Genomic DNA, 18757 nt, shown 5'->3' with positions numbered 1-18757 from the left:
ACTATTTTTCCAAACTTCTATAATTTTTAAAAAATAGTTAGGTTTTGAATTTTGTTCTCAACTTTTTTGTGGTAGTGTCTTATGATTTTAGGGTGATGTTGGTGCATTAGTTTTGATATTTTCTGACTTTTCATGGAAATTCCCAGTTTACCCCTACTGTTCACGTGTCCTGATGCATGTGTTGCATGTAGTGCATGACTAGGAGCAACCCTGGTTATTTGCATCCATTTGATCCTGAAATTGATAGAACATTCCATAGATTAGTTAGAGAGCATATAGTTCCATCTTTAGATAGTGATAGTGATAGTCATAGTGTTAGTGATAGTGTAAGTGTTGCAACTGAACTTCATTCAAGTCAACCTGAAAACATGGGTGAACATAATGGACCTCAAGAGAGAACACTTAGGGAGATGGCTGCACCTGATTTCACATATGAGAGTCTGTGCATTCAATATCCTGAGGAAGATGTTCCTTTTGTGCTTAAAACTGGACTGATCCATTTGTTGCCTAAGTTTCATGGTCGTGCAGGTGAGGATCCACACAAGCATCTCAAGGAGTTCCACATAGTTTGTTCCACCATGAGGCCACCTGATGTCCCTGAAGATCACATCTACCTGAAGGCATTCCCTTTTTCATTGGAGGATCTTGCCAAGGACTGGTTGTATTATCTGGCTCCTGGTTCAATAACAGGTTGGAATGATTTGAAGAGAGTGTTCCTGGAAAAATTCTTCCCTGCATCCAGGACCACTGCAATCCGGAAAGACATATCTGGAATTAGGCAACTCATGGGGGAGAGCTTATACGAGTACTGGGAAAGATTCAAGAGGCTGTGTGCTAGCTGCCCTCACCATCAAATTTCTGAGCAGTTATTAATGCAATATTTCTATGAGGGGTTGAACATGATGGATAGAAGCATGATTGATGCAGCTAGTGGAGGAGCCTTAGGAGATATGACACCTGCTTCTGCTAGAGGGCTGATTGAAAAAATGGCGTCCAACTCACAACAATTCAATATGAGGAGTGATGTCATAGTTGTGAGGGGTGTGCATGATGTGGTAGCCCCAGATTCCACTGAACACAAGAAGCTGGAGAGTAAGATTGATGCTCTCACCACCTTGGTTTCACAACTGGCTGCAAATCAAAAATAAGCTCCACCACCAGCAAGAGTATGTGGCATCTGCACTTCAATTGGTCATCCAACAGATGCTTGTCCCTCCTTGCAAGAATCTTCTACAGGTCCTGATGCCCCACAAGCATATGCTGCCAACATTTACAACAACAGACCTCCACACCAGCAGCAACATAATTATGATCTGTCTTCCAATAAATACAATCCTGGTTGGAGGAATCATCCTAACTTGAGGTGGGGAAACCCTCAACAGCAGCAAAATCCACCACCTTTTCAGAATAATCCCTCAAGTTCTACATATCAGCCTCCTCAACAGAGACCTCCTCCTGCACCTGTAGCCCCACCAGCTCCTCAACCTTCTACTTCTGAACCTTCATTGGAGGAGTTAGTGAGGCAGATGACTCTTCAAAACATGCAGTTCCAACAAGAGACCAGGGCTTCCATACAGAGTTTGACAAATCAGATGGGTCAGATGGCAACTCAGCTCAATCAGGCACAGTCCCAAAATTCAGACAAGCAACCTTCACAGACTGTGCAGAATCCGAAAAATGTGAGTGCCATCACCTTGAGGTCTGGCAAACAAATTGACATACCAGCACCACCTACAGCTGTTGTACCCTCACCTGAGCCTACAGTTGAGAAAGAGGGCCATACAAGTAGTAGCAAAAATTTTCATGCAGGTGGACCTTCTTCCAGTGCACTCAGTGATGATCTACATCAGCCTCCTATCCCTCTTCCATTTCCACCAAAATCAATTCCAAGCAAAAAGATGGAAGAGGTTGATAAGGAGATCTTGGAGACTTTCAGGAAGAAACGTCTCAACACTCATAGGTAAATCTGTTCCACATATTCCTGAGAAGTGTAAGGACCCAGGTACATTTTGTGTACCTTGCATTATTGGTAACAATAAATTCGAAAATGCCATGCTTGATTTAGGAGCTTCAATTAATGTCATGCCTCTGTCTATTTTTAATTCTTTGTCTCTTGGCACTTTGCAACCTACGGGTGTGGTCATTCAGTTGGCCAATAGGAGTGTTGCTCACCCCACAGGTTTTATAGAGGATGTCTTGGTTCGGGTTGGTGAACTAATTTTTCCCGCTGATTTCTATGTTCTTGATATGGAGGAGGGATTCTCCCATGGTTCTGCCCCAATCATTTTGGGTAGACCATTTTTGAAAACAGCCCGGACCAAGATTGATGTTTATGCTGGCACCTTGTCTATGGAATTTGGTGATATTGTTGTTCATTTTAATATTTTGGATGCCATGAAATTTCCTTCTAAAGCTCATTCTGTTTTTCGTGCTGAATTGATTGATGATCTAGTTGATGAGCATATTCATGATTTTGATTCTTCTCATGCTAAGAAGCATTCATTTTCACTTGATTTGCATAGCTGTCTTCCATGCATTGAGTCTGAGTCTGAATCTGAATATCAATCTAAATGTGAAACTGATTATGAGGCATCTGAATTTTACACTTTGGGTGTTGTACCTCTTGCTCTTGATTTTATACAGTCAGAATGCACTAACCATGTTGCAGGAAGTACAAAAGAATCTGACTTGCAGGTTGAGGTACAGGCTGCGGAGCCACTTCTCCCTTCTTTGGTTCCTTCTAATGTTCAGCCAGCACCCACACCAGAGTTGAAGCCTCTTCCAGAGAACCTCAAGTATGCTTACTTGGAGGATCATGAGAAGCTGCCAGTGATCATTTCCACCTCCCTTGATGCTGTTCAAGAGGAGAAATTGTTGCAAGTTCTAAAAAAGCATAAGAAAGCAATTGGTTGGACCCTGGCAGACATTCATGGCATTAGTCCATCCACATGCATGCATAGGATATTATTGGAGGATGGAGCTAAACCAGTGAGACAGCCCCAGAGGCGACTCAACCCTGTCATTTTGGAAGTTGTGAAGAAAGAGGTGACCAAGCTTCTACAAGCTGGGATCATCTATCCCATTTCAGACAGTCAGTGGGTGAGTCCGGTCCAGGTAGTCCCCAAGAAGACAGGCCTCACTGTTGTTAAGAATGAGAGGGATGAGCTCATCCCCACTAGAGTGCAAAACAGTTGGAGGGTCTGTATTGACTACCGCAGGCTCAACCAAGCAACAAGGAAGGATCATTTTCCTCTGCCCTTCATTGATCAGATGCTTGAGCGTCTGGCAGGTAAATCTCATTACTGTTTTCTTGATGGGTTCTTTGGCTATTTTCATATTCATATCGCTCCTGAGGATCAGGAAAAGACCACATTCACCTACCCTTTTGGTACTTTTGCCTATAGGAGGATGCCTTTTGGCCTATGCAATGCCCCTGGCACATTCCAGCGGTGCATGCTCAGCATTTTTAGTGATTTTCTTGAAAATTGCATAGAGGTGTTTATGGATGATTTCACTGTTTATGGATCCTCTTTTGATGCATGTTTGGATAGTTTGGATAGAGTTTTGAATAGATGCATTGAGACTAACCTTGTTCTTAATTTTGAGAAATGTCATTTCATGGTAGAACAAGGTATAGTTTTAGGGCATATCATTTCTAGTCGGGGCATTGAGGTTGACCCTGCAAAGATATCTGTCATTGCACAATTGCCTTACCCCTCTTGCGTGCGAGAGGTGCGATCTTTTCTTGGCCATGCAAGTTTCTACAGGCGTTTCATTAAAGACTTCAGCAAGAAAGCCCTTCCATTATCCAGCTTGCTTCAGAAGGATATTGAATTTGATTTTGATGACAGGTGCAAGGAAGCATTTGATTGCCTCAAGACAGCCTTGACCACCACTCCTATCATACAGGCACCAGACTGGACAGTTCCCTTTGAGCTGATGTGTGATGCTTCAAATTATGCACTAGGGGCTGTCCTAGCACAGAGGGTTGACAGATCACCTAGGGTGATATACTATGCTTCCAGGATATTAGATGCTGCTCAAGCAAATTACACAACCACGGAAAAGGAACTTTTAGCTATTGTTTTTGCACTTGATAAATTTCGATCATATTTGCTTGGTTCTCGTGTCGTTGTTTTTACAGATCATGCAGCTCTAAAGTACCTGTTGAAGAAGGCTGACTCAAAGCCTAGGCTGATCAGATGGATGCTCTGGCTTCAAGAGTTTGACTTGGACATCCGTGACAGGAGCGGAGCACAAAACTTAGTGGCAGACCATCTCAGTAGGATTGAGAGAGCGGAGGATAGTGCTGATGTCTTGCCTATCCAGGATAACTTTCCTGATGAAAATTTGTTAATTATTTCTTCTGTTTCTGTTCCTTCCCTCACCCCTTGGTTTGCGAATATTGTTAATTATTTAGTTGCTTCTGTTTTTCCTCCTTTAGCATCTAGAGCTCAGATTGATAAACTTAAGAGTGATGCTAAACATTATGTTTGGGATGACCCCTATTTGTGGAAGTTTTGTAGTGATCAGGTAATCAGGAGATGCTTGCCGGACCATGAGATTGACTCCGTCCTGCAGTTCTGTCATTCTTCTGCATCTGGTGGTCATCTTGGCATTCAGAGGACAGCTCGCAAGGTGCTTGACTGTGGTTTTTACTGGCCCACCATATTCAAGGATGCGTGGAAGATTTGCAGCACTTGTGAGCAGTGTCAGAGAGCAAGAGGAGCCCTTTCTTGGAGACAGCAGATGCCTCAGCAACCCATGCTATTCTGTGAGGTGTTTGATGTCTCGGGTATTGATTTCATGGGTCCCTTTCCTGTTTCTTTTGGTTTCTCTTACATTCTCCTAGCTGTTGATTATGTTTCAAAATGGGTGGAAGCCAAAGCCACTAGAACTAATGATGCTCGGGTTGTTGTGGATTTTGTCAGATCTAACATATTTTGCAGGTTTGGAGTACCCAGAGCTATTGTTAGTGATTAGGGCACCCATTTTTGTAACAGATCCATGCAGGCTTTGCTCAATAAGTATGGGGTAGTGCACAGAATTTCTACACCTTACCATCCCCAGACTAATGGGAAAGCAGAGATTTCAAATAGAGAGATCAAGAGGATCTTAGAGAAGATTGTCCAGCCCAACAGGAAAGATTGGAGCAATAGGCTGGAGGATTCTCTCTGGGCGCATAGGACTGCCTACAAAGCACCTATAGGGATGTCTCCTTATCGGGTTGTCTTTGGTAAGGCATGTCATTTACCTGTGGAGATAGAGCACCGAGCCTACTGGGCTGTGAAGACTTGCAACTTCTCTATTGATCAGGCTGGAGAGGAAAGAAAGTTGCAACTGAGTGAGCTTGATGAGATCCGCCTTGAAGCCTATGAGAACTCTAAGTTCTACAAAGAGAAAACCAAGAAGTTCCATGATAGCTTGATAGCTAGGAAGGACTTCGTGGTTGGCCAGAAAGTTCTCTTGTACAATTCTCGGCTCGGACTCATGGGTGGTAAGTTACGTTCTAAGTGGATTGGACCTTTTGTTGTTACTAATGTTTATCCTTATGGTACAGTTGAAATCAAAAGTGAATCCACAGATAAGAGCTTTAAAGTCAATGGGCACCGGCTGAAGCCATTCCTCAGCAATCCATCTTTGTTGGATGTTGTTGTAGAGGAGACATCTCTGCTCGACCCTGCTACTCTCCCGCCATGACTTAGGGAGTTTTCTTTCCCCTTCTCTTTCTTTACTTTTATTGCACTTGTCCATATTTATTACTTGTTCTGATTGCTCTGATCTTCTGTTTGCGCCACATTGGGACAATGTGTGATTTAAGTGTGGGGGGGACTGTTTTGGTTTGGTTACATGTTTTTAGGGTTTATTTGTTATTTTAGGTTTTATGTTTAGGTGTTCTGTACAGCTTTGCATGTTTCTCTGTGATTTCTGGGTTTTGATTGTTTGTAGGCACTTACTTCATTCTTGGATAGGAGTTTCTGGATACTATATGGTTTGAAATCCTTGTTTTTCTCTGCTTGGAAAGATGATTTTGAGGTTTGAGAGGTTGTTTTAATTGTGACAGATATACCCTGTGTGAGAATTTGAGCCACTCTCTGTTCTTACTTGTGTGTTATGCCTCTTGATTGCTTGCACAATTGCCTTGTCTTGACTCTGTTTGATACTTCTTGATTCACATGTATGTTTGGATATGATTAAGGCATTTTTCTTCTGATAAGCCTCTGGCCAAATAAGCCTACCTTGAATTAACTCCTCTGATAACCCTTGCTGAGCCTATTTCCCCTTTTGTGTTTGAAGCTCATTACAAGCCTTAACCGAAAAACCATGATTACCTTAACCTTAGGGAGTTTTGGAGCTTTGGAATTGTTTTGGGAATAAGTTCTTGAAAAAGTGTGGGGGTGTGTGTATGTTTCAATGGATGATGTATATTGGCCAGTTGATCCCTTATGTTGTACACTTTACTTCTCTGCATGTTATCTTATCTCATTTAAAAATTTTCGTGTGTATTGTTCACTACATACTGTTCATCTCCTAAAAAAAAAAAAAAAAAAAAACAGAAAACAAAAACCAAAAGTTGTTTGAGGCAAGAGAAAGAGGATTGATCATCATAGAGGTCATTAGAGGTTTCTGGGTTTGTTCGTATTCTTGACTTATTCCCCATTGCTCCTCTAGTTCCTCTGGTTTGCAGTTACTTATCCCATATATTATCCTCTACCCTGTCCTTAGCCTCATTACAACCCTGAAAAGACCTTTTGATCCTTATGTGCATGTTTGTTGGATGTTGATTTTAGAGGCTTGCCAAGTCTATCTGTTGCTTGTTTTTCATGAGTGCTTTGAGAGTATACAGTTGCCTAGACACTTGAGAGATACAGTGATACAGTGCATCTTGTGAGGTTCTGTTGTTTTTGATTCACCTCTTGAGCTGATTGATTGTCTTGCCATGTTTTGAAATGCTTGGATGATTTCCATAAGTATCTGGTTTCTCTGACTCTTTTTGTGTTGGATGTTGTCTACTCCTTTTCTTTTCCTAGGATTCATTGAGGATTGTGTAAATCTGTTTGTTTTCTTCTGTGTATTCTTGTTTCTGTTTCTTTTTGTTGTGTCACTCTCTTTGCTGTCTTTGGAATTTTTCCATGCTCTACTTTTTGATTTTGCCCAGGAGTGCAAAAGGCTAAGTGTGGGGGAATTTGATGAGTCAATATTTTCCCCTATTTTCTTAACTTTTTGTACTTATTTTAATCTCTGATTTGCGCTTAATTGTTGATTATATGCACTGTTTTCCATTTGGGCTTTAATTGGACCGGTAATTCACATTTTAACTAATTTGAATTTTCTGGATCTAATTATTCCATATTTTTATTTTCAGGGCAGTTTAATAATTAATTGAGCTTGGAATTAATTTTTGGACTTCAAGAGGAGCTGCCATGTCATCTTCCACGTCATCTGCCATGTCATGCTGCACCATTTTCCACCTCAACATTCATTTTTTAGTTTTTAGGCTATTTTATTGTTATTGGGTCAGACATGTAATTGTTTTGGGGCCCAATCTCATTTTAAGTCATTTTAGGTTTAGGCTAGGGCTGACTTGGCAGCCACTAGAGGAGGGGTCTGATGTGACCACGTGAACAGTGCCTCCTTCATATTTTTGGGCAGACGTTTTACTCTCTTGTAGCCTAGCTTCACGTTTTGTTCTCCTGGAGCTGCCATTTTCGTTTTACTCTCTTCTTCTCCTCTTATATGCATTTTGTATCTGAACTGAACCTTTACATTTGAAATACAGATTGTCATTTTCGTTTCCTTCTCTGCCTTGCATTTTCGTTTTCTGTTTTCATTTTAATATGGAAGGCTAAAAAAACCCCTGGGTTGGGTTCTTGTTGTGGATTGTAATCTCTCTTTGAGGTTGGGTATGTTTGTATGTCTCTGTTCTGCTTGTTCTTCTCCATTTAACCTCTCTGTCCATGCTTAATGGGCTGTGCTCCAAGCCACAGTTGCTTAATCTGTGAAGAGGTTGATGTTGTATACGTTTGCTTAATTCGTGTAGGGAAATCTTGAGTTAATCTTCGCTTAGTTGGTTAACTCGGATGGAACAAGGATTAAGTGGTTAATAGAGTAATGTTTGAGAACCAGGGATAAAAGAGTTACAATCCGAACAAGGAGCCAATCCATTTTTACTTGCTGTTTTATTTCGTTTTATTGTGTTACGAACTGAAAACCTGAAAGCAAACCCCCCTACTGTGTGTTTAAGCCTTTAATAGTAAACGACGGTCCTTGGGAGACGACCTAGGAGTCACTTCCTAGTACTACATTTAATTGTATTTATTTGACCGGATACGGCTCCGATCAAGTATAACTCTCTGTGTGTCATTTGCTTTGACAGTTGTTGAAGGGAGGTATATGTTGTCATGATATTTTTGAGTTGTTAGGCATAGCAAGGATAAAAACTGATTTGGATATGATGTTCTAAGGTGTTGTCATTGAGAGGTTGTTTAAGATGGAACCTAGGTAATTTTTTAGTTAAGTTTTCTTTATTTTCCAATACATACCTAGGTAACTACATTGGGTACCTCCAGCAAGATATTTTAGTTCTTAGGACTAGTGCTTTAGTGTGCTATAGTTTTAGTCTTTTTAACTTTTTAGGTTTTAGTTATACACCTAGACTTCACCATAGGGAGGATCCTATCCTTAACATTAGAGAGTCTAGTCCTTTTAGTTTAAACAATCTTTTTAGCATTTTTAGTGGAACCCCTCTTAGGATACACTTTCCATTTCTATCATATACTGTCACCTTTAATGCTTATTTTTATGTTTTTGTTCATCATGAGGCCCACCATGAAGAACCTCTTGATTTGAGGTCAAATCCTTTTCAAGAGGGAGGGAATGATGGAATAACACTAAGGCCAAGAAGACCAAGAGGTGATGTATTGAAGGAGGCAAGAGGAATGGGTGTAGACCCCTAAAATTGTCCGGGTCGGAAATAAGACTCGAAGACTCTCGAAGACCGAAGGAAAGTCAGCCAGAAGGACTCCTAGAAGCCCCTAGGATGATTATCTGTAGGTTTAGAGGTCTTAGAGTAGCTTAAAATAAGGAAGTGGGAAGATTGGAGCTCAATACGGCCTCCTTGGAGTTCAGTACGGCCGTACTGCACATTTTGAACTACAATACGGCCGTACTGAAACCAATACGGCCGTATTGAAGTTTTTGAACTTCAATACGGCCGTACTGAATTCAATACGGCCGTACTGTAGTTCAAATCTTCAGTACGGGCCGTATTGATGTCAGAGGCCGTACTGCGCCTCACCCCTATAAATAAGACGTCATTTGGACGTCATTCCACACTTTTCCACACAGTTTTGACTCTCTCCTTGAGTATTCTGGGGTTTTTGAGCAGTGTTCTGCCCTAGAAATCGCTCTGAGAGTCAATCCGACGAAGTTCTTGAGTCACGAGCCATTTGCTTGAGTCTCAAACTTAGTCGAAGGGAAATCTTTTGGATTTCCATAGTCAAAAATTATTTTTAGGAAGGAGCGAGCGAGCTTGTAGAGGGAGGGAGCGCCAAAAAGCCTCCTAAACTTCATTGATATATAAAAAGCACGCTTCAAGAGGTTTCTTCTCTAAAAATCCCTTCTTTTACCGCTTTCTGATTGTTGCATATTTAAATTCGTCATCATGTAGATATTTAATATATAATCGCTTATAATAAATAGGGGTAATTTAGTAATTTTACGCTATTATTTAATAAATAATCCGTCATAGGGAACCCGAAAGGGGCGTTGTGGGGTGCTAACACCTTCCCCGCACGTAACCGACTCCCTTACCCAACTCTGGTTGTAATGGCCAAGGTTGATTTTTGAAATCAATTGCCTTATCCCTTTTTCCAATGTTTTGAGTAAAACATTGGTGGCGACTCCAAGAACCCTACTTTGCGAAAACCACTAATCCATGGAGGGTCCCGCTTGGGATTAACATGGATTGGTGAATCATTTAATAAAATTGTTAGTTCGATGAGGTCTCAGTTTGAGAATAAGTCGTTCTAACAATCCACCACTTTTCAAAACCTTAAAAAGAGTCCGACCATCGTCGCGAATGCCAAGCTCCGTTTCGGCGGGTGGCGACAATGGGTTAGTGTTAAAAAACCATAGGAGGAGTAAGCCTACTTTTGGGCCTTAGCTCCTAAGTTTTTATAGCATTTATTTTTATTCCTATTTTTGCCCTTATCTTTAATTTCCTATTTTACCCTTGTATTTTGGGGTACCTTAGTCATAGGATTTATTTTCTTTTGTATTTCCCATTTTATACCCTTGTATTATGGGGTGTTTTAGATCATAGGTTTTTAATTTTGGGCTAAGGTATTTAATTAGGGAGCTAGACACATTTTTGGTGGTGTTTGGACCTATTTTTGGACTTAGAAAGGCTTAGGCCCAAGTGGAGGGCAAAGGTTGCATGGTCTTATCATGCACCTAGATGTAGCCTAACTAAACCCAAAGATTCCATCCTTGGCCACCAAGTTGCATCTAGGGTTAATTTGGGTTTCATTTGGTGTGCATTTGGCACCCTAAATGCAACCCTAGATGCCTCCCACTCCTATAAATACCCTAGGCACCACACCTTGTAAATACTTTGGATATTGAATATAAAGAGAGCCTTTTGTGCCTTTATATCCTTCCTTAGTCACCCTTGGCTAATTCGGCCACCTCCCTCCCATCTCCACCTTGAGAGAAACAACCCTAGAAGTGGCCTTCATCATCATGAAGTGAGCCAACCCTAGAGTACCCTTCTCAAGCATTTCCTCAAACACCTTCTACCCAACCTCCATTTTCGTCCATTCCATCATCATCCACCCTAAAACCTTGTGCCACCTTTGAAGAACTTGATCCTTGGAGTAGGCGTCCTCTTCCCTCATCATCTCATGTTCATGCAAGTAAGGATGCCATCAGATTCGTACATGCTTAAGGATGGTATATATGAAGGTTTAAAGTAGGTATTCTAATATGATTTGATATGCTTGTATGTGGATATGAGGATAGGTGACCTTATGGATCAATTAGTGAATGTTTATATGTTTAGTGAGATTGACCTTAGGATGTGATATCATCATATTAGAGTTAATTGTGAAGATATATCCAAGATAGATTTAGGCTAAATTATCTAAGTATGATTTTTGATTGTATGAAGTGTGTTTTCTAGGTCCTGTAATTACTAGCAGAGGTATAACGTAGATCTATCTAAGATAAAAATTGTGCTTAAGTGGGAGATACTTGAGTTTATTAGTGAGGTTAGGAGTTTCTTGGGTTAGCTCATTACTGTTAGAGATTTATTGAGTAAATTTCTAAGATAGCATTACTTTTGACTAGGTCGTCTAGGAAGAGTGTTGTCCTTGTGGGGGATAGTAAGTACGAGAGTAGTTTCCAAATTCTTAACAAAAGATTGACTAGTGTTAATACTACTAGATTTTAGTAAGTCTTTTGTGGTATATAGTTATGCTTCTAAGATAGGTTTGGATAGAGTGTTGATGCAAGAAGGAGCAGTAGTAGCTTATGCTTCAAGGAAATTGAGAATTCATGAGAGGAATTACCTTACCCGTGACCTTAAGTTAGCGGTTTTAATATTTACACTAAGATTTGGAGACACTACCTATATGATTCTAAGCTTGAGGTGTTTAGTGATCATAAGAGCCTTAAATATCTTTTGACCAAAGGAGTTGAATATGAGACAAAAGAGATAGTTGGAATTTTTTAAGGAATAAGATTTTGATCTTATTTGTTATTTGGCCAAAGCCATTGCGGTGACCGATGTTTTAAGTAGGAAACCTTTATATTTATCTTCCCTTATGATTAGAGAGATGGATCTTTGGACTCAAATTTGGGATTTAAGTTTGACTTGTGAGATTACTCCTAGTAGTGTAAAACTAGGTATGACTTGAGTAACAAGTGGATCGTTGAAAGAAATTGGAGAAGCATAATTAGTTGATTCATTTTGGTGACAAGATATGAGGCTATAGGATAAGGTGATGGATAAGAGTTTGACTTGGGTGTAGATGGAGTGGTGAAATTAGAGATCTGGTATGTATACCTAGTGAACTTACGCTTAGGTGTTTGATCTTTGGAGAGGATCATAGAAGTAAAACTAATATTATGGCAGATACCTTGATTATGATGATCATTGATCTATCATTTTTTATGATTTAAGGGTTGGAATTTGATCGAAGAATTTAGAGACTTAAGCTTGGTGTGTGAGATTACCCTTAGGAGCATCGAATTGATTATGTTAAAAGTGACTAGTGAATTAATGGATGAGATTAAAGAAGCCCATGAGTTAGAGTCTTTCTTAGTGAACCAAGTGGAGAAGATTGGTAAGAGTATATATAACCTTTTATGAGTAGGAATCGACGTTGTTTTGAGGTGCAAGAACAAAACTTGGGTGCTTAGTAATCCCGAATTAAGGAAGATGATCTTAGAAGAAGGACATAAAAGTACTCATAACATTCATTTAGGAGCTACTAAGATGTATCAGAGTGGCATAACGGAAGCGTAGTGGCCTAAGGTGAAGAGAGGACAAGAGGAATTTGTGTACTCGTGTTTAGCATGCTAGAAGTCTTTAGGACTTTTGCAACCTTTAGACGTCCCATTTTGGAAGTGAGATGGTGTGTAGATAAACCTTGGTTGTAGGCTTGCCTAAGATGATTACAAAATTTGATTCTTTCTGGGTGTAGACACCCAATTTCGTCCGGGAGGCACACAAACAAGAAAATGGACCTACATCATGAAGGAAAGGAGCTCCCGAAGCAGGCAAACAACAAGACAAGATATCAGAAGGGCCAAAGGTCAAATAAGGTTGTTATAGTAGCCCGGAACGGGCTGTTCCAGAATCGGAACGGGCCGTTCCGAACCTCGGAACGGGCCGTTCCAATATCAGAATGGGTCGTTCCGAACCTCGGAACGGGCCGTTCCAATATCAGAACGGGTCGTTCCAACGTGACTAAAACAACTAAAAATCCAATACCGGAACGGGCCATTCCAATACCGGAACGGGCCGTTCCAATACCAGAACGGGCCGTTCCAAACAAGTCAAATTTGGAACGGGCCGTTCTGGAAAGGACAAATATGTGTTAATTTCTACTCTGGAACGGGCCATTCCGTTTTCTGAACGGGCCGTTCCAGGGTGCGTAATTTGAACATAACGTTCAGATCCGGAACGGGCCGTTCTGGCCCACATCTGATCCCTATAAATTGAAGCCTCGGGCACATTTCGCCAGGCGGCCAGAGAAATTTCGAATAAGACTCCTTTGAGCACGAAAATTCTTTATCTTTCTCTCTTCTATTGTATTTCTTGAGATTTGTGTCGCATCTCTATCTTCTCTCTCTCTCCTATTGTATTTATTGAGATTTGTGAGACATACTGTAGTGTGAAAGGTAGCCACAAAACACCTTCTCCATATTTGAAGATTCAATAAAGCTTGTTCAAGAGGTATTTCAGTCAATCTTCTTCTCTTCCTTTTATTCCTCATCTTTATCTCTTTTTTTTTTGTTATAATAAACGTCATAATGTAGATATTTTAGGGTTAATCGCTTAATTTATATTTTAAGCATGTAAATAAACATTAATAAAGGGGATTCAATATTTAATTTATTAATTCTTGTCATGTTAATTTCATCATAGGGTACCAATTAAGGGCGTTGTAGGGGTGCTTAATACCTTCCCTACACATAACCGACCCCCGAACCCAATTTTGGTTATCAAGGCCATTATTGGACTTTTGAAAACCTTTTCTTTTTCTAATGTTTTGAGTAAAACATTGGTGGCGACTCCATGAACCTATTTTCAAAATCATTAATTAAGGATTAGTCTGGTGTCGGGGCATTCCTTAATTGATGAGATTTTCAAAAGGATGTATAAACCATTAGTCGCGAGATCGGAAATTTTTGGGTTGCGACACTGGGTTATAGTGGATAAACTCACCAAGTTTACTTGCCTTACCCTCGTAAATAATAGACATTCCTTGGTGATATTGTTAGAGTTGTACATGAGTAAGGTAGTGAGGTTGCATAGGAGTTAGAAAGCAAGATGCGAGGAGCCTACCGATTTTTGTTTTCAGGAAAATTTTGGGGACGAAATTTCTAAAAGGAGGGGAGAATTGTAACAGCCTGAATTTCACAGATTGTACGAGGGCCCAAAGACAATAGAGGTGATTTAGTAGCCTAGAACAGGCTGTTCCCAAATTGGAATGGGCCGTTCCAAACTACTAAAACGAGGGTGATTTAGTATCTTAGAACGGGCCGTTCCAAAATACTAAAGTTGCCTACAAATCTTAGTTGGGAACGGGGCGTTCCAAACTACGAAAAAGGCTTGTAACCCTAGTTCGGAATGGGCCGTTCTGGTTTAAGAACGGGCTGTTCCAAATATGGACGTTATGGGTTAAATGCAACCCCAGAACGGGTCGTTCTGGTTTGAAACAGTTCATTCCGGCGATGCTTGATGCCTATAAATAGAGAGCTCTAGCACTCCCAAAAAGCACACCTTTCAGTTCTGACTCCTTTCAGTTCTGACTCCTTTATTCTACATTCTCTTCTTTTCCTTCTACACTCTCTGAAGACTGAGGGGCACTCAGAGGAGGAGACCAAGGAGATCTCTGTTTTAGTTTCAGCTACTGTTTATCCAGGTACGGGGGAAAAGGGGATTATTTGTATGCAAAGTTACATGAGGGAATTGGGTAGAAGAGGAAGCTCGTACGATTATGAGTAATTTTATAATTATTTCTGTTTGGAGAATTATTGGTCTTATGTGATTCTGTATGTATTTAGGATTATGAATATATATTTAATTTGTAAGAATGATGATTTGGGAGAGAGAACGAAATTATAGAAAAGTGTCTGTAAGTTAGGAAAAATTGGATTATTTCTGTTTGAGGAATTGATGATCCCATTAGATTCTGTATGTGTTGTGGATTAGAAATATATATATATAATTTGTAAGAATGATGATTTGGGAGAGAGAACGAAATTGTAGAAAAGTGTCTGTGAGTTAGGTTTTGAAAAATTGGGAGTTTTACTATTTGATTTAATATTGTATTAAATTGGTGATTCGGTTGAGTATTATATGAATTTATAAATATTATTGTTACATTATTTGATAAAAATTGATGATCTAGATGTGAATTGCTTAAGAGGTATATGAACCATTATTTTGTTGGACTTATCTGTTGTGTGTATGTGATATGGAATTGAGCTATAAGATGAGATGTTGTGATGAATGTGAATATGATTGTGATTGTGGTTCCTCGCACTAATGACCAGGGATGGCACGACCCTTGGGTAAGTGATGTTACAAGGACGGCGTGACCTTGGCATGGTGTGGGATGAGTGAGGCAATTAACACGTATCACTTATGTCAGATGTGGCGTCGCCTTGGCATAGGGTTAATTGCAAGATTTGTGTGGATTGATTGTGATTGTGGTTCCTCACACTAATGACCAGGGATGGCATGACCTTTGGGTAAGTGATGCTACAAGGACGGCGTGACCTTGGCATGGTGTGGGATGAGTGAGACAATTAACCCATATCACTTATGTCATATGTGGCGTGACCTTGGCATAGTGTTAATTGTAAGATTTGCGTGGATTATGATGGATTGATGTAATTGTGAATTGAGATGTGAAGATGATGAATGATTGATAAATTATGATATATATAAATGCTTGTGAATATTTCATTAAGTAATGAGTAATGATAAGATTATGTTGTGTTTTCTTTATATTCTTTACATATAGATGTTTTCTTTTCTCACCGTACAATTTGTGGATGTTTTAGGTGAGGAAGATCTGGCTTTGAGTGGCATCTAGAATGCCAACAATTGATTTATGGGTATGCTCTGATATTGTGACATCGGGGCAGAGAATTTCTAGGACATGAATTGTATTTGTATATGGATTTGAACCTATTATTTTGAAAACAATTTGTAAACTCTTAAGTTTTATTTTCCAAGTTTCATTTTCAAAATATTTTGGATATTGAAGAATGTTTCTAAAGGTTTTTTTGTGAACCTTTTTACCTATGTTTAAAATTTTATTTCCTTAGTTTATTTACATTATTTCAATATATGTGTTGGGGTAGTAAGGGTGTCACACTAGTTCATTATGTATTGATATATGATAATATGTGATGATGTTTTAAGTTGTTTAAGTTGGTAGTTACCTATTGCTGAAAGTTAAATTGCAAGATGTATGTTGTTTTAAGTTGTATGTATCTCTTATGGTAGTGCCGACAACTCTTTAACACCTCTCTTGTTCTATTAGTTCATTATATCCATCTCTTTTCTTAGTTGGCAAACGACCTTTGAGAGGTTTTTTTCGTCAACCACTTCTACATGGTCTTCCTCAAAATGAGGGTCTTCAACAATCGTGTTCTTCTACGTAGTAATCATCGTGAAAGAGTAATTTGTGGCTTGAAGCCTTCAATCTTGATCTCACGGTGAGTGCCAAAATGTACATGTTTTGGGGTACAACGGTAAATCTTGTGTTGAAACTTCTCAATTCTTTGCTATCTAAAAACTCCAAAAGGTGGAGTACCTGAAAAGGTACTCCAACCCTCAAGTTAGGTTTGGCTCAAATATCTAGGTGACTAATAAATGAACGTTGGTTTTGCCTCAATTTGTGTAATTGTTTATGCTGACCATGATGGGCATGGATCTATTAGGCTTTGGTTTTAAATTAAAAATTAGGTAATACGATTATTGATGTCGGGTTAGTCCCTTAATCTTGTTTATTTCTTTTATTAGTTATGTGGCCCATTTTATGAGTCCCAAGTTTTGGTCATGTTGGTCAAGTTGGTCATCTTGGTTGTCTCAGTCACTAAAAGTGATGAGACCATCACAATTGGGACAGGTGTGCACATGGATTGACTAGCTTAGAGCCTTGGACCGCTTTGATCATCTTAGTTGTCGACAATGTTGAGATCATACCAGAGGCGATAGTTATAAATACAAATTTGATTGCTTCGACTAGCTTGGCCATATGGGTATTGTGACACCCTCTACCGCGCATACCATAACAACATAATAATAAAATTTGAATAACATGACATTTTATAATTAAAATATCAAACGTGTTCAGATAGAGAGTACTACATCCATAACTTAACAAAATCAGCGGAAATTATAAATAAATAAAACTAAAGTTTCCAAAATAATTTAATAAGTGAAACATCTTGATCTAATCCTATCTATGCCCCGATGTCACATGTCCTATCAGAGCAAAGCCCAACTTTGAAGCCTAAGCTTCATCACCTACATCCTCAGCCTCATGCTGATAATCACTTGTATAACGGTCAAAGGAAAACAAAAAAAAGAAAAAGGAGTGAGACATATCTCACTCTGGCTCACAGTGTAGAAATACACACTGGATAGCCAAACACAAACAAGACAGGTATAGCATAGATATATTAACAACAATATTACATCTCACTCATCCAAGACATAAAAATATCAATTTATCATATAACATTAAAAATGCACATGTATGGACACAGACTACATATTATCATGCATGTGGCGCCAGTAAAACATCACATGACATATTGTCGCTAGCAATACATGAAGAGTAGTCTAGGAGTACATGTCGGGTCACACCCTCTGCACACTCTCACTAGAAGGACATACTACCAGGGTCTCGTCGAGATAGCTAAGCCGCGCAAGATACATCCCATGCACACAATGGGCGAGACTGGGACTTCCAAACTGAGCTATCCCCAAGGACTAATCCCCAAAGCTTTTACACTATGGGGCCTTCCCTGGCGGTGTATTCCATATCATACCCTTAAAAACATTTATGCAAATGATGCATGTCAATCAAGACTCTATGCATTCTCATATTACATTGTCATGTCTCATTATCATATCACATCATCTTGTCTCATTATCGCTTTTCACATCATCTCATCATATTCACATAGTCTCTACAGAACACTCAAAATCATATCAAAACTTGTCTATTTTCAAAAATAAACACATATTTATACATCTCATTCAACAAGAAATACATCAAAACAATCAAAAAGCAAAACAGAAAACATTCATATTTTGCCTGTTTCTCATAGGGTTCCCACAAGAACCCACAGAGCACTCTAATTCATACAATAAACATTTAAAACATTACAATTAACTCATACAATTACCTCTTCAAACCATCTCCTCTTACAATCACCAATGCATTCCCTTAGGGTTTCCCATAGGAACCCATAGAGATCTTAGATCATACAATTAATTACATATAAGAAAACAATAGGCGAAACAGATACAATTGGGGAAACCCCTCATACATGAGCATAAAAAAAATACAAAAAACACAAGATTGGGGGCCAATCCCACTACCCAACAGATATTCTCACACCCAAAGCGAGGTTTCTCACTCCCTCCCTTACTGTTGGGCTGCAAGCAAAGTCCCACATCATTCAAACAAGAGGATGGACATGGGTTTATATACACACAGTTGTCTTCATTGGTTGAGAGGCCTTTTGGGTGATGTCCAAAAGCAAAACCGTGAGGGCTTGGGCCCAAAGCAGACAATATCTCACCAATGTGGAGATATGTGTGTATGTGTGGTAACCCCTTCGGTGCGTAACAAGTGGTATAAGAACCGATGATCTCAGGTGACCGGCTCGACGAGTATGATGGCTGGCAGGTGGATCCAAGTTTGGGATCCCTTGTGTCGAAAGTCTTCCTAACGGTGGGTCCATGTGGAAAAGATGCTTCCTAGTAACATGAAGGGTT

The sequence above is a fragment of the Cajanus cajan genome, chromosome 8 (assembly GCF_000230855.2).
Source record: "Cajanus cajan strain Asha chromosome 8, NIPB_CcT2T_4, whole genome shotgun sequence".
NCBI lineage: Eukaryota > Viridiplantae > Streptophyta > Magnoliopsida > Fabales > Fabaceae > Cajanus > Cajanus cajan.
This window is presented reverse-complemented; position numbering follows the sequence as displayed.